At 46.4% G+C, this 17461-nt stretch overlaps 1 long non-coding RNA gene across 1 annotated transcript; it reads left to right on the top strand.

Moving 5' to 3' along the window:
* Positions 1-556: 556 nt before the first annotated feature.
* LOC146859818 (uncharacterized) lies at positions 557-7565 on the top strand. Its single transcript, XR_014978722.1, has 3 exons — positions 557-1040; positions 5125-5253; positions 7007-7565. It is a non-coding gene; the product is annotated as an uncharacterized LOC146859818 (long non-coding RNA).
* Positions 7566-17461: the final 9896 nt, after the last annotated feature.

The following is a 17461-nucleotide window of genomic DNA, read 5'->3' as shown; positions in this document are numbered from 1 at the left end:
CCTATGGACCACTCCGGCGTTGGCAGAGTATGCAGAGGGTTTTCTTGACATATTGGCGATGGTGGGCTCCCGGAAGATTGCTTGGCTTAACGAAACTAGAAAATCCCTTGAGGCTTTGGGGTTGAGCGAACTTTGGGATAACCCTACAGCAGCTATTTTTCCATCTAAAGCTCTCTTGAAGGAGAAATACTGGGAGCTGGTAAACACAAAGGTACTCTCTGCCACTAAACCCTCTTCGCTTTCGGACGAATTTATGAACATCAAACTCGTCCCTAGGCTAGAACACTTTTGGGATCTTGTAACCAAAGTTCTTGATAGGAAATTGTTTTTCCAGATGCGGGTGGGAGTGTTGCCCTTAAATTCATTTGTAGCCCAGTGGGAACCCCAGAAAAGTAATTTATGTCCCTTTTGCAAATCCCAGGTGGAAACATTAGTGCATATGTTTTTTGTATGCCCTGCTTACTCGGCCCCGAGGCGTGTGTGGTTGAAACCCGTTTGCCTATTATTGGGCACTAGACAGAGTGTTGAAGCAGGAAGGCTCCTTCGCACTTGCACTGACCCGGTAATTGTTGTGGGGGTTGCCAAATTTCTGGGGTGGGCATGGATTATAAGAGCTAAGAGTATCAGATAGTAAAGTCAGACACCTGGTATGTTTTACCCAATGATCTTTTATTATATGCTTTTTTAAAACTTGTAAATATTTTAAGTAGTTTCGCTTTTACACTGATTCTTGTTAAATTATTTGTGTATCTTGTACCTGTACTTGTTTTGTCTCGCTTTTATGACTTTTGTCGAATAAAGCTGTTTGGATTGGATTGGATTAGATAGGTCAATTTTATTGCAATTGTTGTTTCCTAAAATGGTTTTGGAGCGTTTTTTTAAAATAATTTATTTGTTTCATAATCACAGCAATCATAAATGTTTGTCTCTTTCTTTATTATATCTTACATGAGCAGCACACAGGGGCAAGAAGACGGGGTCCGAGTCGGCAGGACAACCAGAGGACCGCTCCTCTACCGAGGGCCCTGCTGCTGACCCCAGTAAGTCCTCCAGTGGTTAATATTAACAATTATATTTCCCTAACTTTTACTGCACCTTATTTTTTCCGAACTATTAATTCTGGTTCCACTTCCTAATTCTATTTTTTACAAAAGCTTCTTTGATCTTCTTGACTATCTGTTTCTAAATTCTGGTTATCCCTGCCTCTCTAAGTTATAACTGCCTCTGCTATGACTCTCTGTACTACTACTATTAGTCTGTCTGTAGCTAAGCTTGCCCAGTTGGCCACTCTTTATTTAAGGTTTTGAATAACACTCAGATTGACCAATAGCTCTAGCAACTGAGTCCAGTCATTTGAGTTCTCCTCTTCTAGTTTTCTTAATCTTGAGGCTTTGACAATTTCCACCAACAAAATGCCCAACCAGATATTTGACTATTTTTTATAGGATATAGAACATGCTACTACTGTTGTGGGTGGGGATTCTGCACAGCCACATACAGAACTATGCACAAGAAAATAGGATGTTTATGGGAGGTTGGACCTTCCTCACACCTCAGTCAGAACCTACAATCCCCTGACCGACTAGCTATAGTGTCTCATTAGGTCCCCGAACCCCCACCCGAAGATACCCAATGATTACACAAGCCAGAACATAACACCCTTTTGCTCACTCACTCGTGTAAGTCCACCACCACACTAAATACCACAGAGTCTATGTGTAAGTTCAAAAGGTTTATTTTCAACTAACAAGCTCTGTAAATTGTTCTATAAAATTTAGTGTACTACATCCAGCTCCAACAGCAAAATGTAGAAGATTAAAACAATAAACATTGTTACAAGTGCAATGATATAAGGCAAAGAATCTGTGCGAATTCTGGGAGACCCTTCACTGTAGGACGTAGATGTACTGGTTACATGCATCATAAGCTCTGCAAATCTCTGGTTCGTAGAAGGGAATTGTTGGACTTGGCCCTTTTGGCAGGTTCACCCCTGAACTTTTTGCCTGTCTCTTAGCCTTTTCCCTGTGTAGTGTTGGTGGTTTTAGGCCTCTGCGCACTTTTAGCACTGTGGCCCAGTGTAAAGTGTGTGCGCTTTCTGAGTGCGTATGGTGAGATTGGCCTGCCCTCCCATAGGAATGCATGGGGGATATGTGTGTCCATGGTAATTCCCGGTGCGAGAGGAGTGCAGGGTCGAGTTTAGTATGTGCAAACTCGTGAGAATAAATGCTGCGCAATGGTGTGCGCAGATTTATGGTGACTGGTGGAGAAGGGCCACTTTTAGAAGTTGGCATTTCTGTGTACTGTGTGTCTGCCTGCCTGATGTGAATTGCATGTCTGGCTGGTGATTGACAGGAGCTGAGAGGTGTAGGTGGCTCCAGGAGCCAGGGGGAGTCGGCTCAGTGGTGAATAGAGATCTGCATGCAGATGGGAGGGAGGAGTTGCACCTGGGACCTGAATAGGGCCGTGCCTTCGCTCCACAATGCTGGTTCCGCCCGCTGTGGTGCGACTGATCCCTGAACCCCATCTAACAAAGGAGAGAGGAGCTGAGCAAAACAAAGTGCTCCAAAGCTCCCCCAAACCAGTTCTAACTGGTATCCCCAAGCCCTGTGCTGTGTCACAAAAGAAAAGGGTGTATAAAAGAAGGGGCTGTGACCCCATGAAAATGTTCTGTAGTGCTTGTTCTTCCTTTATGAGGACACTCTGCCAGGAGGAACCGCCGCGGGACCCAGCTGATGTTTCCTGGGGGTCCCTGCGTGCTGGCCTGCCTGCTGGGGCCTCCTCAGCACCAAAGAGACTTTCATTTTTCCTTTCCCAGGACTTTATGGGCACCTAGCGCCTGAGAGCGCTTGATTTCTATTCCTGACGAGTGCCTTTGATTTTGAAGGGCTGGCGTCTGGCAGCGCGCTGCAGAGGAGCCGGCTGAGGGAATCCCGAGCGTAGGGATTCCCCCCTGTGCTGCTGACCTCGCGGGAGCCTATCTGCACTTGCCGTTACTTTGGCGGGTGCCCACCCCGCTGATAAATGCTTCACAACCGAGCGGGAACCCACCCCGCATCGGTACCTTCATAGCGGGTGCCTAGCCCGCATGTTTTCATCGATCTAAAAAGCACGGGTGCCCACCCCGCATCTTTGCTGTTTTCGTTGCATGTTTGTAAGTGGAAGCCACCCCGCATTGCAGTGCATTCCGCGGGTGCCCACCACACATCTCTGCCGTGGAAGTCACCGCCGCAGCCCTGGAGTTGCAGAAACGTTGCCGGGCCCTGCCTGGTTGTGGGTGGGGCCGTGCGACGAGACGGAAGTAGTTCGGGAGCCTCACGGGCTCCAGAACGAAGTCCTGGTCCCGAGGAGGGGGACCGGATGAAGCGAGGCTCAAGTGTGGCGCAGGGCTCCCATACGTGCAGAGAGCCCCGCAAGTGCTGCTGCTGACAAGGAGCGAGACGCTGCCGAAGCCTCCCCCACCGCAGGAGAAGTCCGGAGGAGTCCCGCAGCCGGAGACCGGAGAGAGCGCAGTGGAGTCCCGGTGAGTGGGGCTCAGTGTTAAGGTGGTTGGGGGTGTGTCGGGGCACATTTTCAGTGCCCGCCCCTGTGACCAAGCCTCGGGCACTGCGGGTGCCGTGCTCAGTTTTTCTTTCCCTCTGCCCTGCTTGACAGTGGGCAGCAGTAGCGCCTTGGGGGCATTCTTGCCTCATTTCCCGCATTCCCGGAGGAGCCCTGCAGTGGCCCGGGTTGATGAGGCACAAGTAGTGCCAGTGCCTGTTTTGGTGGCTTCCCCAGCTGTCTTGCGAAAGCGCAGGCAGCTGCAACGTGGGGCTGAGTTTGGAGCCTTTATAGTGCTCCCCAGGCACAGTGGTGCCAGTGCTTGTTTGGTACCTTCCCCAGCTGTCCTGCAAGAGCACAGGCAGCTGCAACGCCTTGGGGACATTTTATTCCGCAGATGGAGAGAGAGAGGAGTGAGAGGCACTCCTGCCCCAGGGCTTTGCGCACTTTTGCTTTTGCTGCTGTTGCAGCCAGCCCTGACATTCTGGACGTTGGGCATTTGAACCCCCTGTGAGAGACCAGTTGGCCTGGGGTCCAGTTCAGTGTGTGAGGCCCTGATTACTGCGTAATGTGTCTATACTGGTGATACTTATGCCTAATGTGATTTAGTGTTTAGGAGGTTGGCGCATCATGTCTTTTATGCCTAATGTCATGCCAGGATATGTTAGGATGGTGTCTAATGCTTAGGTCATTATTTTACCAGTAGTTACTAGTTGTGCTCTACACTTACTATTTGTGCTACATTTGCAATTGGTGCTTTGTGATGGTTTTGACAGTGGCCCCATTGGCCCTGTCGTGTGTAAATAGTCCCCTGTGAATAATGCCTAGTGCCAGTTGGCACAGTGTATATTATGTGATTATGTTTCTAATGTATTTATGACAATACAAAGGCAATTTTCTATATAATCTTGTGTGGAGTTCCTTTTGTGGTGTGCCTAGTGTGTTGCTGCTGTGTGTGTGTGTTGCGCAAACGCTTTACACATTGCCTCCGGGATAAGCCTGACTGCTCGTGCCAAGCTACCAAGGGGGTGAGCAGGGGTTATCGTTGGCGTGTAACTCCCTTGCCCTGACCACAATGGTGGTCTCTGCCTGGCTTTGGCGCAAGCCTTAGCCAACCAGAGATCCCATTTCTAACAGGAATCATCCGCCTGTTATGAGAAAAATGGTGCGCGTTAGATAGTATAATGCAAGCATTTCTCAGTCATGTCAAAAAATGTACATGGCTAAGCAATACGGACTAACCGAACTCCATAACAAAGTTGCTTGTTTTTTGACCTCTTGTACGCAACGCTCAGATAGTAGCTGTATGAGCTCATGTGAGCTCAAAGGCGTCTACTGCACAACAAGCTGCGAGGTAACATGCGCAAAAGACATGAAGTTAAAATGGTTGCATGTCTCAGGCTAACTTTGCAAAGAGTAGAGTAGACTATAATGACCCTAGGAACCATAACACTGCTAGTCTCTACTGACTCTACTCTAGTGCCCGATTTGGACTAGTGATGTATGTTTTTTAAAAATCTTGCTAGTGAAAATGAATAAATAGGGGGAGGTGTACAGGCATCTAAAAATGTGGAATGTTTTTTCTAGGCGTACTGCCGACCACCAGTGCCGGCGGGGCCAGCGGCGATGGCGATGCAGCCATTCCGGAGGGGTCAGAAGATGCGGCACCTTCAGGAGCTACTACAGGGGGTGAGCCAGCAGCAGCGGCGGGTGGTGGTAAGTTATATTCCTTACTTATTGACATTACACTAGCGGGAAGGGTGTATTGTACACTCACTGTACTGTTGAGACTTAGTAAGTATGAAGTTGTAGTGAACATTAGACAACGGTTGAAGAAGACACCCTTTACTTAGCAGTGGCATTAGCAATAGCATTAGCAGTGTGAGTTGAGTAACTAATGGCCTCTTCTATCTGACTCCAACTCAGCTGTGAACGTTTTATGGAGAATACTAAAAGTCAGATCAGATGACCTTGATGGATGTGTTGAACAAAAAGGGAAAGAAGGGTGGAAGGAGGAAGGACGGGCGAGATGTAATATGACTGGCAGAGACGGATAGGTCGGAAGCAGCATGCATAGGTGGCTGATAGGAATCAGATGCATGGGTTGTTGAAGGATGGGTGGAAGGTGAAAGAAGATGTCTGCCTTGGTGGGTGACACAGTATGGGTGGATACTGGATAGCAAGAATCATCAGCGGTGTTTGGGTCAAACTCAAAGCCAAGGCAAGCAAGGAAGGACTGGACGCATGGGTGGTTGTTGGGGAAACAAACTAAGGTTTGTAGAATGATTAAGAAGAATGATAGACCTTTACTTTGAATGGATGGATACCTGGATGTATTCATCATAGACAGCACAGGTGGAGACTGTCACTGTATGCAGAGTCTTAGTTTGAAGAGAATGTAAAAGAAACCGCGCCAGAGTAGCAAAGCCGAGGGGAATATAATAACTTGTATTTTTAGAATACAGTTGACTCACAGTAGTTTGCAAGCACATCATATATATATAGTGTGTATAGTTATTAAGCACCTTCCTCCGACTCCGAGGACCACTCTCTACCTATGTTAATTTATTTTCGACTGTGTCAGCCATCCTGCAGAGGATGGCCTATCTGTTGGTTACACAATCAATCAAAACAAAGTACCTTATGCAGTAGCGGTCGGTGGTGGGAGTGCTGCCGGGTGGGGATGTGGGGAGGGAGAGGACCGGGGTGGGGGGTAGTAAACTATGGATTACAGCCAAATACAGGTAAGTAAACATAAAAATAAATAAAACGAATTTCATTGTGCGCACTGCACCGCCAAATGCGATGCAGTGCGCGCAACTAAATTAGTTTTATTTATTTATATGTTCGCTTACCTGTAATCAGCTGTGATCCATAGTTTACTACCACCCACCCTGCCCCTCCCCACGTTCCCCGCCGGCAGCACTCCCACCACTGACCGCTACTGGCCTTATGTCGTCGTCCCATATATAAGCAATGATCATTGGATCAGATATATATTCTGCCTTTTTGTAGTAGCCAGGGCAGGGTGAAAGTGAAATTGAGCAATTGCCCTCATGTAACAGAGAGTATGGCCAGTGCCACCCATAATAGAAAAATACGAGTTTACCCACCTGCAGACAGTAGGAGTAAATAAAACTAACGTAAGTCTGCGTCATGACTCATGTTTGTCTTGGGAGCAAGCTTAACTGACTGAGCTGGCATGCCAGCTGCAACAAGGTTATGTAATTTCGCTAAACTAGAGATAAGTAGAAGACTAGTGTACTGTGTACTGGAGTCCATAGTGCTAGTATAATGCCTGAAACTCCCACAAATGTTAGAGGCCGAGGAAGTGGGAGGATAGATACTTACCACAAATGTTATGTACTGTGCTTGCTAATGCTACAGTGCCAATATGTGTTGAATTAATTTTGTGTTACTGTTTTGCTAAGAGTATTGGTTACAATATTCTTTTTCTTTCTTGATATAGATCCTCCTTCCCAAGAAAGACCAACACGTAAGGAGTTGGCAGCCAGGGCCCGGCGCCGGAAACTGGAGGCCATCTGCGAAGAGTACCGGCGGCTTGTGGCTCAGGCGGAGGAGGTGGAGGAGGCAGCTGCAGCTGCAGCTGCAGCCTCCTCCAATACCCCAGGCCCCAGCCAGGCTCCACCTCCAGTGGTACGGTCCCGCGGTCAGTCAGCCGCCCGCCGCTGCACTTCTTTAACATCTAGCACTGCTGCCCCCCACCCTGGATGCAACTGCAGGGCATTTCGCCGCCAGATGCTCCTCCGGATGGCACACCTAGAGGAGCACCTAGAGGAGCGGGTCAAGATCCTTGTGGATAAACACCTTAAAGCCCGCCGAATTTAGGACCACATTGGATTGCCCCTTTTTTTCCATTTGTTGGTGGGTGGGAATTGGGCGTTGGGGTCCATGGACATTGTTTGGACTTTTTCATTTTGGACATTGGTTGGGGTTAGGGAGAGGGGTGGGTCAGGTCACAGTCGGACAGTTTATTTTTGTTAGGGCAATAAATTATATTTATACTTAAACATACGATGTTAATGTTTTGTGGGGGGGTTACTGTTTTATGAATTTACGTCACATGGTTTCCTTGCTGCTGCAGGGCCTCAGCCAGTGTTTGATTTAAAATATCTGCCGATTTTGTAACACACAAACAGATAGATGCGGTACCCCTCAGTGAGTTATTTGTCCTACTAGTCCTGTCAGTGTCTCCTCCTAGTCCATTATACCTCCCACCAAACTTATCTTACCTGTGATAAATGATGATTAAGTTTGGCACAGCTATGGCTGCATGGTTTCCTAAGAGAATGGAGAAGATGCCATGGTTGTGGTGGTAGTAGTAGACACTGGCAGTAGCATTTGCAAAAAAAAAAAGAGACAGTCACTTGCCTGAGAGAGACTGTGGGAAGAGTAGTAGAACGAAGTAAAGTAAAGTACAGAAGAAGACTGCCAAAAAAACATTATTGCAACTGCTAAAGTAAAATAAAACATAATGGTGGCGGGGACAACCTAGTACAAGAAGTTAAAAACTGTAGTTGTGTCTAGTTAGTCACTTAACACAATCGTAATTCGTAACCTTTACTGCTGTGTGGTAGGATGTTGATGATGATTCCAATCAATGCCGGCAATTAATTATGATGTATTCAGTCCCTTTGGAAAAAAAATTGGATTGCACATAGAGCATGGGTGGGCAAGCAGAAGAAGATCTCATTCCTCGCCCTGCCTTGAAATTGAATTAGTGTTGCTTTCACCACATCTGCCCCAGCAAGTGTGTGATCAATTGTTGGTGTACATTTAATGTAGTCACATCACACCTCAATATAAATCACACAGCCCGGGGTAAGAGGGTTAGGGTTTGATGAATGGATGGGAAGGGGGTTTTGGGGAAAGGTTTGACAAAGAAAAACAGTACGCAAGGACACAATAAAAGCAAAACACAATCTTGGCAAACGACCATCATCTTATCCAATAAATCTATAAAGGGAGAAAAAGGAAATGCATGCATGATGAGGAAGCTAACTTGATGGTTAATGAGTAGTACTTACTAACTACTACTACACAATTAGACAGTACAGGGCAACAGTATATTAATATGCAATTTGCCTTGCCTGTATGCCCTCAGAGAGACCCAAATTACATGTTGTACCGGGCTTACTTTTAAAGATAGCAAAGAAAATTAAAAAATAGTTGTAGGGATCAATTAGCAAACAAACAACAACACAACACCCGGTCGTAATGATTGAAGAGAAAAAAGGAATCACATTAATTAAAAGACGAATGATGAATGATATTAAAGTTACTGTATTATCCTGGTCCAATTGTGGAGTTCCATCTCGTTATTCCTCTTGGTCCTCCCTCCCATGGACTCTCCGCACATCAATCTTGGGTGCCACTGCCTTCCTGATGCGGATTGGTAAGGTAAGTGTAAGTTGTTTCTCCCAGTATAGCACAGGGTAAAGGCTGGCCTGTAAGTGTAGATGGAAAAACAAAAGGGGTATTGAAAAATCAATTAATTAAAAAAAAGCATCAATTACGGTGGAGTGCAAGAAGAGAAGAGAGAACACTTTCAGACTGAGGCATCTTGGATACATCGTGTCTACTCTGTTTACAGCATTAAGCTACAACAACAACAACAGGACAGGAGTCAGGACAGAACAGGCCCACGGCACCGGGCCGTGACCCAACCTCCATTTACCTTAAATTTTGACAGAGCCAGACAAAAGGCATATACATCAACCTAGCATTCTCAAAATTAAGTGACTAAATCAATGCGCCGCTGTCAGTCATACCACTACCCTCGACTCCACCACTACACGGACATGTAGCCTAGGTCTGCTGTGGTTCTTGTTGAATTGTTGTGTTTACCTTTTATGCCACTTCATGAAACGTAGTTATTCCATCAATCATCTCTGATCCAACTGACTGACTGCGTGCAAAGATAGTATGGTCATCATCATGGTCGGGTACGTTGTAACGTCCTGGCTTTCTCGGGGTTGGGACAAACAGACGACGGACCAGAGAAATGGAAGTTTAAGGATGATTTAATAAACAGATAAACAACTACAGACAACAAAGAATACCGGTACTGGAATCACCAGTTAAAGTACGATACCCATTCACAGCTCTTCTAACCGTCCTCCGCATGCACACCGGCCCGGTATGCTCCAACGGAGGGCACAGTGCTAAGCAGTGGCCGACAATGTCACTCGACCGCTGTGAAGGGTAGTTCCAAGGTTGTGGAATCTACGGGGGGGCACGTGGGAGTCACCCGGCCGGGCTCTCTACCACCTGGGAACAGCCGATCTACCAGTATCCCCCAGAGTACTGCCACAACACAAAGACGCTGGGAACACCTCGTAGTGTGCGTCTCTTGTATCCGGGTTTAAGTGATGATACCCAAGGTGGCGCAGAGAATGGATGGGAGCAGCCGCTCTACCTATCCCAGTTCTTCTACGAGTGTCGATGGCTAAGACGCGGAAACACCTCCTGAATAGCGTCTTAGCTCTAAGCGTGTGTTTACCCAAGGAACGAGGGTTGGGAGCTTCGGCTCGCACCAACATCGTTTTCTCCAAATTGTCAGGCCGTTGGGAGCTTCGGCTCTACCAACGGGACTTGTGCCCAATGACGTTGAATACGTCTCTCAGAACGGGACAGGACACGGGCAGGAAGCACACGCCAGCACCTCTCCTCCGCTCCTTAGAATGTTCCTTCCGCCGCTCAACTTACCAACGGGTCCGTGTACCTCAACCAGGTACTCCTGCAAAGATCAGAATATCCGATGCCGAGTCCCAGTGATGTTCTCCTTAAGTAGTACTCTCGGCGTTGTATAACCATGACTCTTGAGTTGCATAACATGAAAACTAGGCGTTACCCTTGGTGTTATGTAACCAGAACACTTGAGTTGCATAACATGAAAACTAGGCGTTACCCTTGGTGTTATGCAACCAGAACTCTTGAGTTGCATAACATGAAAACTAGGCGTTACCCTTGGTGTTATGTAACCAGAACTCTTGAGTTGCATAAGGCAATTGTTGCCGGAGGGCATTCTGGGAGTTGTAGTCCGCTCTCCTCCAAGCGCACCAGGTTGACGGAAGTGGCATCGTGGGAGGGAATCCATGTGCGGGAGGGGATTCCTGACATACGTGTTGTCCAACTCCAACTCAGTCTGTAGTGACTCCGATTAAGTCCATATTTCAAATATTGCAACGGATATTGGCCTGCACCTGCAGTAGTAGTACAATTTGGTTATTAAACAACAAGAAGGGAAACATTGACTGTCACTTGAGTGACTTTTACTTTGTAGATTAACTAGTAGAGTTCGACTTCATGCACAACATCAACACAACAAACAACAGCAAGCATCCAATGCATGCCATCATTACCTGTCTTGCTCTTCTCTTTGGCTGTCAGATCAGATGCCTAGTTCTGACAGGTGTGTGTGTTTTTTTTTAATGAGGCAGTGGCCTCATTATTACTCCACATTTATTTTGAGTGTTGTTAGTCGCTGTTTCGGTTTTCTTCTTATTCATCTGTGGCACTTTGTTGAAGTTGGTTCACATGGTCAGCGCTGTGATGGGCCGCAGCCTGGGTAGCAGTCATTGGTCAATTGAGTTTGCAGAAATGTCAGCAAGTTTCTTCAAAGAGTCTTGTCTTTTTTTGCCAAATACCTTCTGTCCTGACAGTGATGAGCTTTGGATGCCTGCCTAGGCTGTAGCCTTCTGACAGTGATGGGTTTACTGTTGGATGCCTGCCCAAGTTCTGACAGTGAAGAGTTGTGGATGCCTGCAGAGGCGGTAGCCTTCGGACAGTGATGAGTTTCGGCTCGGACACAAAACCGAGGATAGCTATAGTCATGTTTCACTTCTTATGGAGGGACTGTTAGATGCAACATTTCTTGTACTAATCTCCATCCAATGTCTGGCTTGATGGAAATGTATTTAGGGCGAGTCAGGAAGATGGAGTAGGACTCTGAGGAGTGGACGGTTAAATGCACAGACGTGCAACTCCAATACGGAAATAAAAAGAGAAGACGTGGTAATGGATTTGTTGTGATTTGATTTGAATCAGAAAGACAGATACACACACAAATAAAGGAAGGTAGACAGTAATAATTTGAAAGCCTAGTTTTCGGGGAAGAGGAGCTCGTCATCAAACTCTGGTGGTTCGGACAGAAGTAGGTCATGTAACCCACTACTTACGTCATCAAAATCGCTCTCCTCTTCCTGCTGTGATTCACGTATTTTGTACTCCGGTGGTATAACATGCTGATTCATTTTGATCATGGTTAACCTCTCCACACTTTTGGGCGAGAGACTGGTCCTTTTCAAAGTTACAGTGGCACCAGCAGCACTGAAAATATGCTCAGAACAGACACTTGCAACTGGGGAAGCCAGATACTTTATCGCCAGCCTGCTGAGTACTGTCCATTGGCTTCTTTTCCCATACCAATACACAAATGGGTTTCGATCTATGAAGACCTCTGTTGGGTCATCCAGGTAGGCCTGGACCGTCCGCTCAATACTAAGGGGTGCTCCGATGTGCTCGGCCTCTTTTGCCTTTGCATTAGCACTGGACTTACCATACCCCTGCTGTAGAAACCAATCAGTTGCAGATTGTAGTGTGGATGATCCTATTGTTGATATTATTGATAGTGTTGGTGACTGCTGGGAGGCAAACGCACTGCCCTCAGGCTCTTAAGTAGAACTTGACTCTGGATGCCCTGTAGTACTTGTTCTGGCCTGGGTGGGAGGCCTCTATTTGCCAGCCGTTTGTTTTCAAAGTCAATGTCTTGCTCAGCTATCAAAGTTTTGTACGTGGCAACATCCACTTCTGAAAAAGGAATTCCTGCCTTACTGTTCAGAAATACTTTGTACCGTGGATCCAAAATTGTGGCAGTAATGTAATGTGGATGTGACACAATGTTATTTTGAATCCTTGTATTTTCAGATAAGTAAACGGCTATGGAGTCCGCCAAATAATGTACGTCTTGTTTGACATCCACACCTGCGTACATTTCAGACACCTCCTTCAGCTGTTGCTCTAGCATTTGCAACAATGGGATAGCTTGGCCCATAGTACAGTCCTCCCTGCTGACTTCACGTGTGAAGACCTTAAAAGGAAGTAGCATCTCTGTCAGGCATTTAACGAGGTCCCATCTCAACGGTTTGCCTCTCACAATAGGATCCCCTAATCTTTGCATGACATAAGCATTGAGTGGTATGTACTGCTCACACCGACGATCAAGCATGTAATAAGTTGAGTTCCAACGTGTTGGCACCTCCTGGATGAGTGCTTTGACTGGCATTTTATGCTCACATTGAATGACCCTCAGCTGCTTCCGGGCTTTAAAAGAGTGGCTGAAAAGTGTGCATATTCTTCTGCAGGTGGCCAGTAAGTTGCTGACTTTGTATTAATTTTTCAGAAAGTCTTGAACAACAATGTTAATTCAGTGTGCCAAACACGGGACCCTGAAATAGCCACCATCTTTCACGGCCCTAACTACATTACTGCCATTGTCCATGGCAGCAAAACCAATGTTAAGCCCTCTTGGGCGCAGCCACTCAAAGAGCTTGCTGTTAAACTCATCCAAAATGTTTGCAGCAGTATGAGATTTCTCCATGGCAAACATGGCTACAGTTGCATGTTTACGAGTGGCATGAAAAAATCTCAGCAGCGTCAACACCAGCAGATATCTGTTCTCTAACCCCCACAAAAGAGATCCAGTGTGCAGTGATGCACATGTAATCAGTGGCTTGGCAACTGGTCCACTTGTATGTGGTTAGGTGGATACTCTGAACAGCACTCTCCAAGCAATTCCAGCACGTCGTGATGTAGTGCTGGAAGAGCAACTCTGGCAAAATAGTAGCGGCTGGGAACCTGCCATTTTGGACAGATGGCTGTTACAAATTCCAGAAAACCCACCCCTTCAACAAAAGAAAAAGGGAGATGGTCCAGTGCTAACATTTTGGCCAGCTTCGCATTGTACAAACGTGCTATTGGGTGGTTGCGTTCGTACTGCCCCTCCCCCCTAAACATGCTGATAATGGTAGGCTGCATGGTTTTCCTTTCTCTTAGGCTCAACGACGCACTTTTTTTCATTGAGGTGTTCCTTGTGGTCTCAGGCTGACTCTTACGCCACTGAGATGTTGCTGAAGATGAGGGCGACGATAATACTGGACTGCTGGGGACAGGGCTACTTTGTGTACTGCTACCAGACAAAATGTCTCCCTGTCCTTCCTCTTCCGCCGTGATCGGATCTTCTTCTTCTACTCATTTATACCCACTAACACCAATGGTTGCAGTTTTTATGCCGCATAGGTGGTCCTCCCAGTTGATCAAGTGGTGTTTTTTCAGATGGGTTGTTTGGCCTCCGGTACAATCGTTTGTACCAAACTTACCCTGACTAACAGAGGTATTACAAAGGGAGCATATAGCAATGTTCTCCTTTTCGCTAACCGTAAAGAAGTCCCAAACTGGGGACCTTAACGTTTGCCTCCTGCTGGAGGTGCCACTTCCAATGCCGGATGAACTGGAGGGTGTGCGTTGAATTTGACTCTGTGCTGTACCACTACTTACTTCTACTGAGGTGGTGGTTGTGCTGGATGTAGGTCGCTGCCGGGCCTTTGCTAATGCAAATATGGAAGCTGTAGATCGTGTTGGTGTTACCTGTGTTGGAGGTATGCATGCTATATTCCTCGCAGCGATTTTTGATAGGGTAATAATGTTGTTCTCCATCTCCTCGGGCCGGGAGTGATGTTCGTGATGACTGGCTCATCATCATCATCCTGCTGTTCTACATCAACCTCCATAAGTGTAAGGCTTTCTGGAACATTCCTGTTCCCTAGCCTTGTCTTGGGACGTGTGTCCCTCTCCCTCTCAGACTCAGTTTGTAGCTTCCAAGAGGCATCTAGATCATCAGAAGGGGTGCTTGGCGAAGAACTTGATGGACTAACCCTCCTTTTCCTTGCTGGGGATTTGGAAGACAATGGATCTTCTGAATGAGTGGCTTCCTCCTCTTCTTCCTCTGCAGGAGGCTCGATTTCCTGAACTGCCCCTACTTCGGGATGAACAACAACTACTTTTGCGGACGGTGGTTGCGGCTGTTGTTGTTGACCACTTATCTGCTGTGTTTCATCCTGCGTTGATTGGGTACTACTTTGAGATAGCGATAAGTTTAGCTCAGGCTCAGCATCACTGGTTTCCACCATTAGGCTGGCTACCTCTTTCACACTCATGTGCTTAGGCCTGGGTTGGTGGGTTGGGCCCACTGATGCGGAGGTGCTGCCCCCAGCTTGCCCCCCAGACACCGCTGCTGCAGGCGTCATTTTTGGTTTCCCAAAAAAGGTTTTGAGCGCACACCAGACTTAAGTGTCACTTCCTTCTTCTGTTCCTTCTTTCTTGGTATTGGAGGACCTGGTACCTGCTTTCTTTGGGGCCATCTTCTTCAGATGTCAGCAGCACTCAGTTGCACAAGTTGCAGAGATGTCTGGTCAGATCACTCACACGTCATGTCGTGTACAGCAGTAGGACGTCTGTCTGGCATCACAACGGGCGATAATGACACACCTCCCCCTCAGTCTTTTGTGCACCTAAAAGCAAAAATGCCAGAAGAACATCAGTCAAACGATAGTACAATCAAACTAATATAATATATAACTTCTTAGTGTGTGGTGGTCACAATTATTACATTTTAGTAACTCAGTGAACAACAACAGTGTAGCCATTTATGAGACTTTGACAACAAAGCCAGGGCTTTCCTGATGTACTGTGTACACTCAGGAAGAATAAGAATAGCAAAGAACAAAAACAAAAATGTAGTGGAGCCTGTTGGCCTAAATTTGTGCATCACGTGGGATGGATGCAGCATCTGGGAGCTACAGCTGGCAATGGGGATGGATTTGGAAGCAGTAAGCCAAGAGGAAGAATGGAAAGACACTCAGGCCTATGTGACAAAAACAGCACACTACTAACTACCACCACAAAATGGCCCCCAGCTACATGGTCACTCACAGGCACAAGGCACGGCAAACAATGAACTCAAGCAGGCCTATATGGCCAAAGGATGCCTGATAAACAACACAGCTTTAATGCAAAAACGAAAATCCACATGGCTAAAAACAGGTTGGAAAGTTACACAACAACCACAACAACAACACATACACATGCAAAAAAGGCATTTATTTAACACACCCAAAAAGTGAAATATACCCCAAAAAAAAAACATTTTGCAATTCAATCCAATGCCTTCCATGCCCTAAATGATGTTTAAATTCAACAGACAACACAAAAACAGTTGTTTCATGCACCCATAATGATTGATGAGTACCTATGTGCCTACTGGCAGACTAGGCCACAAGCTTGGAGGCCTATGGCAAAAGCACCGTGGCTGGTCCCACAAAATGGCCGCCACCACTTGGCCAGGCCACCCACAACAACAAGAGAAGGAAGACAAGACAGACAATGCAGGCCAATGGCAAAAGCACAATGCCTGGATTCACAAAATGGCCGCCACCCACATGGTCCGGCTACCCACAATAACAAGAAAGTGAAGACAAAGGACAGAACCAGGAATTTGGAGACTCTGGGGAACTTCCTTCCTCTTTTAAAAAATTGTAAAAAAAGAAAAAATGACTCCTTGCTCCAAAAACTACAGTCAAATGACAACCTGAGGAGTTTTTTTGCAAAATGAACAAAATCATCATTTTCGAGAAGCTTTTATGCTGCTCGAGAGATATTCTTCGCCAGATTGCAAATTCTGTGCGTTCGAACACGCATATTGAGCACGCAGTGCTAAGTTGCCAAAACTACATGAGCTGAACGCCTAGGGTTACCTACTGGCTAAAAAAGCTCTATTTATTTAACACACACCAAAAAACTGAAATTCCACCCCAAAAACCACATTTTGCAATTCAATCCAATGCCATCCATGCCATAAATGATATTAAAATTCAACAGACAACACAGAAACAGTTTTTATGCACCCATGATGACTACCTCTGGGCCTACTGGCAGACTAGGCCACAAGCTTGGAACTGAAGCCTATGGCAAAAGCAAGCACACCACAAAATGGCCGCCACCCACTTGGCCAGGCCACCCACAATAACAAGAATGTGAAGACAGACAATGAATGCAGGCCTATTACAAACGCAGTGCACACAGCCTGGATGGCTCTACAAAATGGCCGCTAGCCACCCACAACAAAAAGAAATGGAAGACAGACAATGCAAGCCTATGGCAAAAGCACACTGCCTTACTCCACAAAATGGACACCACCCACATGGCCAGGCTACCCACAATAACAAGAAAGTGAAGGCAGACAATGAATGCAGGCCTATGGCAAAAGCACACTGCCTGGATGGCTCCACAAAATGGCTGCTAGCCACCCACAACAAAAAGAAATGGAAGACAGACAATGCAAGCCTATGGCAAAATCACACTGCCTGCCTTCACAAAATGGCCGCCACCCACATGGCCAGGCCACAACAACAACAAGCATAAGCCAAGGGGAACAAAGAAAAGACATGCAGGCCTATATGGAAAAAGCAGCACACTACTAAACTACCACCACGAAATGGCCCCCAGCCACATAGTCACTCACAGTCACAACATGCCATGGAAAACAATGAACTCAAGCAGGCCTATATATGACCAGACAAAGGAGGCCTGCTAAACAACACAGCTTTAATACAAAAATGCAAAAACGAAACTCAACAGGGCTACGAAAGGTTGGAAAGTTACACAGAAAGCACACACACACATCCAACAAAGGTATTTACACTCAAAAAGTGAAATACACCCCAACCAAATTTAGCAATTCAATCCAATGCCATCCATACCCTACATGATGTTTAAATTCAACATAGACCACAGAAACATGCACCCATGGGTACCTCTGGGCCTTCTGGCTGAAATTTCAAAGAAA

This window comes from Triturus cristatus, chromosome 3_1 (assembly GCF_964204655.1).
Source record: "Triturus cristatus chromosome 3_1, aTriCri1.1, whole genome shotgun sequence".
Taxonomy (NCBI): Eukaryota; Metazoa; Chordata; class Amphibia; order Caudata; family Salamandridae; genus Triturus; species Triturus cristatus.
Note: the sequence above shows the minus strand (reverse complement) of the source record. Positions and strands in the feature narration are given on the sequence as shown.